This window comes from Dama dama, chromosome 15, assembly GCF_033118175.1.
Source record: "Dama dama isolate Ldn47 chromosome 15, ASM3311817v1, whole genome shotgun sequence".
Lineage (NCBI taxonomy): Eukaryota > Metazoa > Chordata > Mammalia > Artiodactyla > Cervidae > Dama > Dama dama.
The window spans coordinates 30,185,344-30,195,719 of NC_083695.1; positions in this window are offsets into that span (position 1 = coordinate 30,185,344).

Sequence of the window (10,376 nt, forward strand, 5' to 3'; positions counted from 1 at the left end):
GATCCCACGGGCCGCAAATAAGACCCGACAGAGGTAAATAGACATTTTTTAAAACATATAAAACAGAGAAACAGGGTCCTCCTGTATAGCCAGAAGATTATATTCAATGTCTTTAGGAACTATAATCATAAGCAATATGACAAAAAAATGGGTATACATGTATATTTAACTGAGTTGCTATACACCAGGAACTAAAGTAAATTAATACTTTAATCAAAAAAATAAGGGAGAATCACACACCACACCAGGCGCTTCCAAGGTGGTGCTAGTGGTATAAGAACTTGCCTGCCAACTCAGGATACATAAGAAATGCATGTATGATCCCTGAGTCGGAAAGATCCCCTGAAAAGAGCACGGAAAGACGCTCCAGTATTCTTGCCTGGAGAATCCCATGAAGAGAGGAGCCTGGAAATCTACAATCCACAGGGTTGCAAAGAGTTGGACTTGAATGCAGTGATGTAATACACACACATATACCGCAATCAAGTTGGATTCATCTCAGGTTCACCAGGATGCTTCAACAAATGCAAATTAATGAACATGACCCAGAACATCATCAAAGGAAAAGACAAAAACCACATGGTCATCCCCACAGGCACAGGAAAAGCATTTCATATAATTCAACATCCATTCATCACAATCTTCCCAAAGCGGGTATGGGGGCAATATGTTAGTGTATTAGTTGCTGAATCATGTCCAGCTCTTTATGACTCTATGGATTGTAGCCCGCCAGCTCCTTTGTCCATTTGCCTTTCATTTCTGGAAAGAATTCTGCACAAGAATTCTGGAGTGGGCTGCCATTCCATTCTCCATGGGGGGAACATATCTCAACATAACAAAAGCTACGAAGGACAACCCACAGCAAACATAATGCTCAACAGTGACAAGCTGATAGTCTTCCAACTAAAATCTGGAAGAAGAAAGGGAGCCCAAATGCATTCCTTCTATCCAACATGGGGCTGGATATCCTACCTGCCACAATCAGATAAGACACAGAAATAAAAGGCATCGAGACTGGAAGTAAAGAGGTATGACTGTCATGGTATGCAGGTAATGTGATACTATACAGACAACACCCTAAAGATGCCACACATCAACTACTAGCACTAGTAAACAAATTTGGCAAGGTAACAGGACATAAGGTTGACATACAGAAATTGGCTGCATTTCTTCACACTAATAACAGAAAATCAGGAAGAGAAAGCAAAGCAAAGCAAACAAAGCGATCCCATTTAAAATCATACTGAAAAACGAAATAAAGTACGTAATGCTAAACCTGACCAAGGAGGTGACAGACTTATATGCTGACAACTATAATACACTTATAAAGGTAATTGAAAATGATTCAAACAAGTGGAGAACTATCCCATGCTCTTGGAATGGATGTATTAATATCATCTAAAAGACTCTACTACTCAAAGCAAACTACAAATTTCATTCTATCCCTATCAAAGTATCCATGACATTTTTCACAGAACTAGAACAAATAACCCAAATATGCACATGGGAACCAGAGATGACCCACAATTACCAAAGCAATCCTGTGCACAAAGAACACAGCTTCTCAGACTTCAGACAACACTACCAAGCTAGAGTAACCAAAACAGCACAGAAGTGACACAAAGACAGATTAATCAAGGGAACAGGACAGAGACGCCAGAGACTGACACACCTACAATCAATTAATCTTTGACACAGGAGGCAAGAACATACGAGAGAGAAGACAGTCCCTTCAACAAGTGGTATTAGGGAAGCTGGACAGCCACATGTCAATCAATGAAGTTGGAACACTCCCTCATACCACACACAAAAATAAACTCAAAAAGGATAATGATTTAAGTAGAAAACATGACACCAAAAGACTGCCAGAAGAGAACATCAGGCAAAACATTCTCTGACATAAATCCTAGTAATGTTTTCCGCAGGTCATTCTTCCAAGGCAATAGAAACAAAACAAAACTAAACAAGTAAGACTTCATCAAACATATTATCTTTTAACACAGCAAAGGGAACCATATACAAGATTAAAGTACAACATATGGACTAGTAGAAAACATGTGCAAATGGGGTGACTGACAGGGGCTTCATTTACAAAATATACTAACAGCTCAATCAACTGCACACCAAAACAACAAACAATCCAACTTTAAAAGTGGGCAGAAGGCCTCTACAGTCTGTCTCCAAAGATAACATCCACATGTGCAGTAGACACATGAAAAGATGGCCAACACTGGTAATTGTTAGAGTAGTGCAAGTCAAAACTCCAATGAGTTGTCATCACCTCACACTGGTCAGAAAGCCATCATCAAAAAGGTTATAAAGATTAAATGCTAGAGAGAATGTGGAGAAAAAGGAATCCCCACCCCGCCTCCCACCCTGCCGGTGGCTGTGTTTTTTTGTTCAGCCACTATGGAGGTTCTTTAAAAAACTAAAAATAGAGCTACCATAATATCCAGCAATCCCACTCCTGGGAATGCATCTGGAGAAAACTAATTAGAAAACATACATGCACCTGCATGGTCACAGAAGCACTGTTTACAACACTCATATCTTATATGGAAGCCACCTAAATGTTCCATTAACAGATAAAAGCATAAAGAAGATGTACTCTATTTAGATATATGTTCCCTGGTGGCTGAGATGATAAAGCATCTGCCTACAGTGAGGGAGACCGGGGTTCAATCCCTGGGTTGGGAAGATCTCCTGGAGAGGGAAATGGCAATCCACTCCGGTATTCTTGCCTGGAAAATCCCATGGATGGAGGAGCCTGGGAGGCTGCAGTCCATGGGGTCACAAAGAGTCAGACACGACTGAGCGACTTCACTTTAAATCTCTATACATACACATGAAATACTACTCAGTCATCAAAAAAGAAATGACATAATGCCATTTGCAGCAATGTGGATGGACCGAGAGATGGTCCTTTGAAGTCAGACACAGAAAGATAAATATTCTATGGTATCACTTAATGTGAAATCTATAACTTGATATCAGTTCAGTTCAGTCACTCAGTTGTGTCTGACTCTTTGCAACCCCATGAACTGCAGCACGCCAGGTCTCCCTGTCCATCACTAACTCCCGGAATCTACCCAAACTCATATCCATTGAGTCGGTGACGCCATCCAACCATCTCATCCTCTGTCATCCCCTTCTCCTCCCGCTTTCAACCTTTCCCAGCATCAGGGTCTTTCCAAATGAGTCAGCTCTTTGCATCAGGTGGCCAAAGTACTGGAGTTTCAGCTTCAACATCAGTCCTTCCAATGAATATTCAGGACTGATTTCCTTTAGGATCAACTGGTTGGATATACCCAAACATATTTTCAAGCCAGAAACAGACTCATACACATTAAAAAAAAAAGAAAGAAAGAAAAACTCATAGTTACCACAGCGTAAAGGGTAGGGGAGGGACGAATTAGGAGTTTGCGCTTAAGAGATACAAACTACTATATATAAATCAGATAAAAAAACAAAGCCCATCTGTACAGCATAGAGAATTCTACTGTCTTAGGAACTGTAATTTAACAATATGACAATGAACAGATATATATTTAATTGAACCTCTCATCTGTACACCAGAAGCTATCACAACATTGAAAATTAATGGCAATTCAATTTAAAAAAAAGTTGGGACTTCTCTGGTGGTCCAGTGGTTAAGAATCAACCTCCCAAAGGAGAGGACACAAGTTCAAAACCTAGTCTGGGAAGATTCCACATGCAGCAGCTCATCTAATCCCACATGCTGGAACTACTGAACCCCCATGCCCTAGAGTCCAAACTCTGCAACAAGAGTGTCCCCACAATAAGAAACCTGCCTACTGCAAATATAGAAAGCTTGCACTCAGCACCAAAAACTCAGGGAAGTAAAAAATGAATGAATAAAAAAAAATTTTTTTAAAGGGCATACACCACAATCAAGTTGGATTTATCCCAGTCTCACAAGAATGATTCAACATACACATATCAATCAACGTGACCGAGCACATCAACAAAGGAAAAGACAAAAACCAAATCATCATCTCCATAGACACAGGAAAAGCATTTCATAAAAGTCAGCATCCATTCATCATGAAAACTCTTCCCAAACTGGGCATGGGGGGAACACATCTCAACATAATAAAAGCTACTTAGAACCAGGCCAGGAGAAGGCAATGGCAACCCACTCTTTCCTGGAAAATCCCATGGACAGAGGAGCCTGGTAGGCTGCAGTCCATGGGGTCACAAAGAGTCGGACATGACTGAGCGACTTCACTTTCACTTTTCACTTTCATGCACTGGAGAAGGAAATGGCAACCCACTCCAGTGTTCTTGCCTGGAGAATCCCAGGGATGGCGAAGCCTGGTGGGCTGCCTTCTATGGGGTCACACAGAGTTGGACACGACTGAAGAGACTTAGCAACAGCAGCAGAACCAGCCCACAGCCACCATAATGCTCAATAATGTAAAGCTGATAGCCTTCCCACTAAAATCTGGAACAAGTCAACAATCAGACAAGAAACAGTAATGAAAGGCATTCAGATTGGAAGCAAAGAGGTATGACAGTCATGTTATGCAGGTGATGTGATATTATACAGATAACACCCTAAAGACGCCACACATCAACTATTAGCTCTAGTCAACAAATTCAGCAAGGTAGCAGGATACAAGATTGACATACAGAAATGTTAAACTTCTTCATGCTAACAATTAAATTTCAGAAAAAAAGTTAAGCAAACAAAACAATCCCACTTAAGATGGTTTCAAAAAACAAAATACATAGGAATAAACATGACCAAGGAGGTGAGAGACGTCTTTGCTGACAACTTTGAAACACTGATAAAGGCAATTAAAAATGATTCAAAGAAGTGGACATTCATCCCACACTCTTGGAGTGGAAAAATTATGGTTATTTAATTGGCTCTACTACTCAATGCAAGCTACAGATCTCATGTGATACATATCAAACTAACCATGATATTTTTCACAAAACTAGAATAATCCTAAGATGTATATGGAACCATAAAAGACCTACAAAAAACAAAGAAATCCTGTGCAAAAAGAAAAAGCTGCCCAGAATTCAGACACTACTGTTAAGCTGCAGTAACCAAAATATTCATGGAACTAGCACAAAAACATTCATATGAATCAGGGGCACAGGTCAGTTGTTCAGTGGCTAAGTCATGTCCGACTCTTTATGACCCCATGAACTGCAGCACTCCAGGCTTCCCTGTCCTTCATTATCTCCGAGAGTTTGTTCAAACTCATGTCCGTTGAGTCGGTGATGCCATCCAACCATCTTATCCTCTGTGGCTGTTTCTCCTCCTGCCCTCAATCTTCCCAGCACAGGTCCAAGATCCCAGAAATAAACACACACACCTACAGTCAATTAAGCTCTGAGAGAGGAAAAAAGAACATACAATAAAGAAAAAAAATGGGACAGTCACATGTCAAAGAATTTCAAAGACTCTCTCACACCACACACAAAAATAAACTCAAAATGGCTTAAATACAACACAATACACCACAAGACTCCTTGAAGAGAACATTAGGCAAAACATTCTTTTACATAAATCGTAGTAATGTTTCTCTATGGTCATTCTTCCAAGGCAACTGAAACAAAAGCAAAACTAAGCAAATAGGACCTCATCAAACTTATCATATTTTACACAGCAACGGGAACAATAAACAAGATGAAAACACAACAGACTAGAAGAAAATATCTGCAGAGTGACCGACAAAGGTTTCATTTCTAAAATACACCAGCAGCTCATACAGCTCTACACAAATAACCCAATTTTAAAACTGGACACAACCCAATTTTTTGGATTCTCCAAGAAGATATGTGGGTGCATACATGCTAAGTCACTTCAGTCATATCCGACTCTTCGTGACCTCATGGACTATAGCCTGCCAGGCTCCTCTGTCCATGGGATTCTTCAGACAAGAATACTGAAGTGGGTTGCCATGCTCTCCTCCAGGGTATCTTCCCAACCCAGGGAGTGAACCCAAATCTCTTATGTCTCCTGCATTGGCAGGGAAGTTCCTTACCACTGAGCACCAGGGGAGCTCTCCAACACATGCCTGTGGGCAAAGGCATGTGAAAAGATGGCCAAACCCCTAATTATTAAAGTCCAAGTCAGAACTCCAATGAATCGTCACTTCACACTCATTAGAAGGCCATCATCAAAAGAGCTACAAATAATAAATGCCAGAGAGGATGTGGAGAATAAAGAAGCCCAATACCCTTTGGTGGCCTTGAAACTGTGCAGCTGCTATGGAGAAGTGTATGGAGGTTCCTTAAAAACTAAAGACACAGTTACCACATGATCCAGCAATCCCATTCCTGGTTTCTGTTTGGAGAAAACTCTAATTCAAAAAGATACACATCCTCCAAGGGTCATAGCAGCACTGTTCACAATAGCCAAGACATGGAAGCCACCTGAATGACCATGAACAGATGAATGCAAAAAGTTGTGCTCTACAGACACATGAATAACTCTACATATACGCATGAATACACTACTCAGTCTTCAATAAAGGAGGACAGAATGCCACGTGCAGTGATGTGGACAGACTGAGAGATGAGCATACAAAGTGAAGTCAGAGAAAGACAAACATTCTATGAGGTCACTTATATGTGAAATCTGAAATATGATATAAATGAACTTATTTGCAAATTAGAAACAGACTCATATACAGAAAACAAACTCATGGTCAGCACAGGGGAAAGGGTGGGGGAGGGATAAATGAGGGGTTGTGGATTAGCAGATGCAGACTACTATCTATAGAACTAAAAAACAAGGTCCTACTATATAGCACAGGGAACTCCATTCAATGTCTTATAAGGAGCTATAATGAAAACATTATGACAAGGAATAAAGAGATATACATATATTTAACTGAGCCACTTCTCTCTACACCACAAATTATCACAACATTTTAATCATAAAAAAGGATCATACACCACGATCAAGTTGGATTCATCTCAGGCTCACAAGGATGGTTCAACATACATCAGTCAATCAATGTGACCCAGCACATCAACAAAGGAAAAGACAAAAATCACATGATCATCTCCACAGACGCAGGAAAAGCATTTCATACAATTCAACATCCGTTCATCATAAACACTCTTCCCAAAGCAGGGACGGGAAGAGGCAATGTAGGACCAACCCATAGCCAACATAATGCTCACTAGTGACAAGCTGATTGCCTTCCCACTGAAATCTGGAACAAATCAAGATGCCCACTAGCTCCACTTCTATCCAACATGATATTAGAAATCCTAGCCACAACAATCAGAAAAAAATAACACAAGTAAAAGGTGTCCAAATTGGAAAGAAAGAGGGGATATTGTTATGCCATGCAGATGATGTGACAGTATACACAGAACACCCTAAGGATGTCACACATCAACAACTAGCACTGGTAAACAAATTCAGCAATGTAGCAGAATACAAAACCAATATACAGAAATCATCTGCATTTCTTCATGCTAACAGAATGGGAAAGTAAAGCAAACAGTCTCATTTAAAATCATATCAAAAAGCAAAATAAAATACATAGGATAAACCTGACCTAGGTGGTGAGAGGCTTATCTGCTGACAACTATAAAACACAGATAAAGGCAACTGAAGATGATTCAAAATTTGACAGCTACCCTGTTCTCTGGGGTGTGGGGGGCCGGGGCTTCCCTGGTAGCTCAGTGGTAAAGAATTTGCCTGCAGTGCAGAGGCCATGGGTTCAATCCTTGTGTCAGGAAGATCCCCTGGAGGAGGGCATGGCAACCCACTCCAGTATTCTTGCCTGGAGAACACAATGGACATAGCCTGGCCCTATAGTACATAGGGTCACAAAGAACACGACAGAAGCAACTTAGCATGCATGTGTGTACTACCCAAAGCAAATTACAGATTTCATATGATTGAAATCAAACTATCTATGACATTGTTCACAGGACTAAAATAAATAGTCCTAAAATGTATATGGAACCAGAAAAACCCAGAATGCCCAAGCAATCCTGTGTACAAAATGAAAGCTCTCAGACTTCAGGCCATATTACCCAGCTACAGTAAGCAAAGCAGCATGGTACTGGCACAAAAACATCCATATGGATCGAGGGAACATGACCAAGAGCCTAGAAATAGACTCACACACCTATGGTCAATTAATCTTTGACAAAGGAGGCAAGAAAATATACAATGGGGAAAAGACAGTCCCTTCAGCAACTGGTATTGTGGAAGCTGGACAGCTACATGTGACTCAATGAAGCTGGAACACTCCCTCATACAACACACAAAATAAGCTTAAAATGCCTTACCGACTTAAAACCCAAGACATGATACCACAGGACTCCTAGAAGAGAACATTAGACAATACATTCTCTGACATAAATCCTAGTAATGTTTTCTTAGGTCAGTCTCCCAAGGCTACAGAGACAAAAAGCAAAACTAAAGAAACGGGACTTCAATCAACCTTACCATCTTTTATACAACAGAGGGAAGCATACACAAAACCAAGAGACAAGCTATGGACTGAGAGAAAATATCTGCAAAGAGTGAATAACAAGGGCTTCATTTCCAAAATATACCAGCAGCTCATACAACCAATACCAAACTATTAACAACCCAACTTTAAAATCTGGCAGAAGACCTCAAGAGACAGTTCTCCAAAGACAACATACACACGGGCAACAGGCACATGAAAAGACAGACAACATTGCTAATTATCAGAGAGATTCAAGTGAAAACTTCAATGAGTTGTCATCTCACACTGGTCTGAGTCTTGGCCATCATCAGAAAGGCTACAAATAATAAATGCTGGAGAGGAAGTGGAGAAAAAGCAATCCCTCTACCCTGTTGCTGGCCATGTGAACTTGTGCAGCCTCAACAGTAAAGAGGATGGTGATTCTTTAAAAATCTAACAATAGAGCTATCATATAATCCAGGAATCCCACTACTGGGAATATACCCTCCAAAAAACTCTAATTAAAAAATACACATGCTACACACTATTAAATTTAAAATGGATAACCAAAAAGGACGTACTATGCAGCGTGTTCTGTACGTCCTCAGGGCCACATGGTAACCTGGATGGGTGGGGAGTTTGGGGGAGAATGGATACAGGTGTATGTAAGGCTGAGTCCCTTCATGCTCACCTGAAACTACCAAGGCATTGTATGTTAATCGGCTATACCCCAATATAAAATAAAAACCTAAAAAACATTTCCAGCAACTAGTATAAATGCAAAAATAAAAATGCATTTAGGGAAATATAAGCTCTTTGTTTCTTTCTCTAATTGCTTTTCATGAAAAAAAATGATAGATCCACATTGGGGAAAAAATTCATGCACCCCAATATGTAAGTAGTAGTATTTATAATCACCAAATCATTGAAGGAACCCTAGTCCCCATCAACATAAGGAAGATACAGTTTATATCAGTGGTTCCTAACCTTTTTGACAGCAGGGACTGGTTTTTTGGAAGACAATTTTTCCACAGATGGAGTAGGGAAGGTTCAGGTGGTAATGCCAGCAATGATGAACAGCAGATGGAGCTTCACTCACTTGCCTAACCACTCACCTTCTGCTGAGTGGCCTATTTCCCAATAGGCCATGGACCAGTACCAGTCCTCAGCTGGAGGGTTGAGGACCCCTGGTATATATATTTGTACACACACGTATGTTTGAGTGTGCATACACGCAGACACACACACACACAGACACACACACATATACAATGGAGTATTACTCAGGCATAAAAAAGAAATAATGCTGTTTGCAAAAATGTGGATGAGCCTAGAGATGATCATACTACATGCAATCAGTCAAAGATAGACATATGATATTATATGTGGAATATAAAAAATTAACTAATTAGAGAACAGAAACATAGCAATAGAAAACAAATTCATGGCTATCAAAGGGGAAGGTGGGGGAGGGATAAATTAGGAGTACAAAATTAATAGCTATACCTTATCACATATAAAATAAATAAACAACAAGATTAGTGTACAGAAGGGGAACTATATCCAATAGTTTGTAATAACCTTTAGTGGAAAAGTATAAAAAACATATGTCTGTATATCATGTGTGTGTGTGTGTGTATATATATATATATATATATATGTACTCACACATATATATAACTGAATCAATTTGATTTACACCTGAAATTAACATATAAATATGGCAAAAGAACTATGCTTCAAGAAAAAAAAATCTCCACGTTGGATGCTGTAGGCCAGGAAGAAGGTTAGGTTAGTTAGGTTAGGTTAGTCTAGATTAGGCTAGGTTAGTCGTAGGTCCCGTCATGCATAAAACTATCTGGCTAACCTTTACCTTTGTTCAAGATGCTCCTTCAGTTACCTCTGCCTCAAGAATCAAGTCAAATGAAGCTTCCT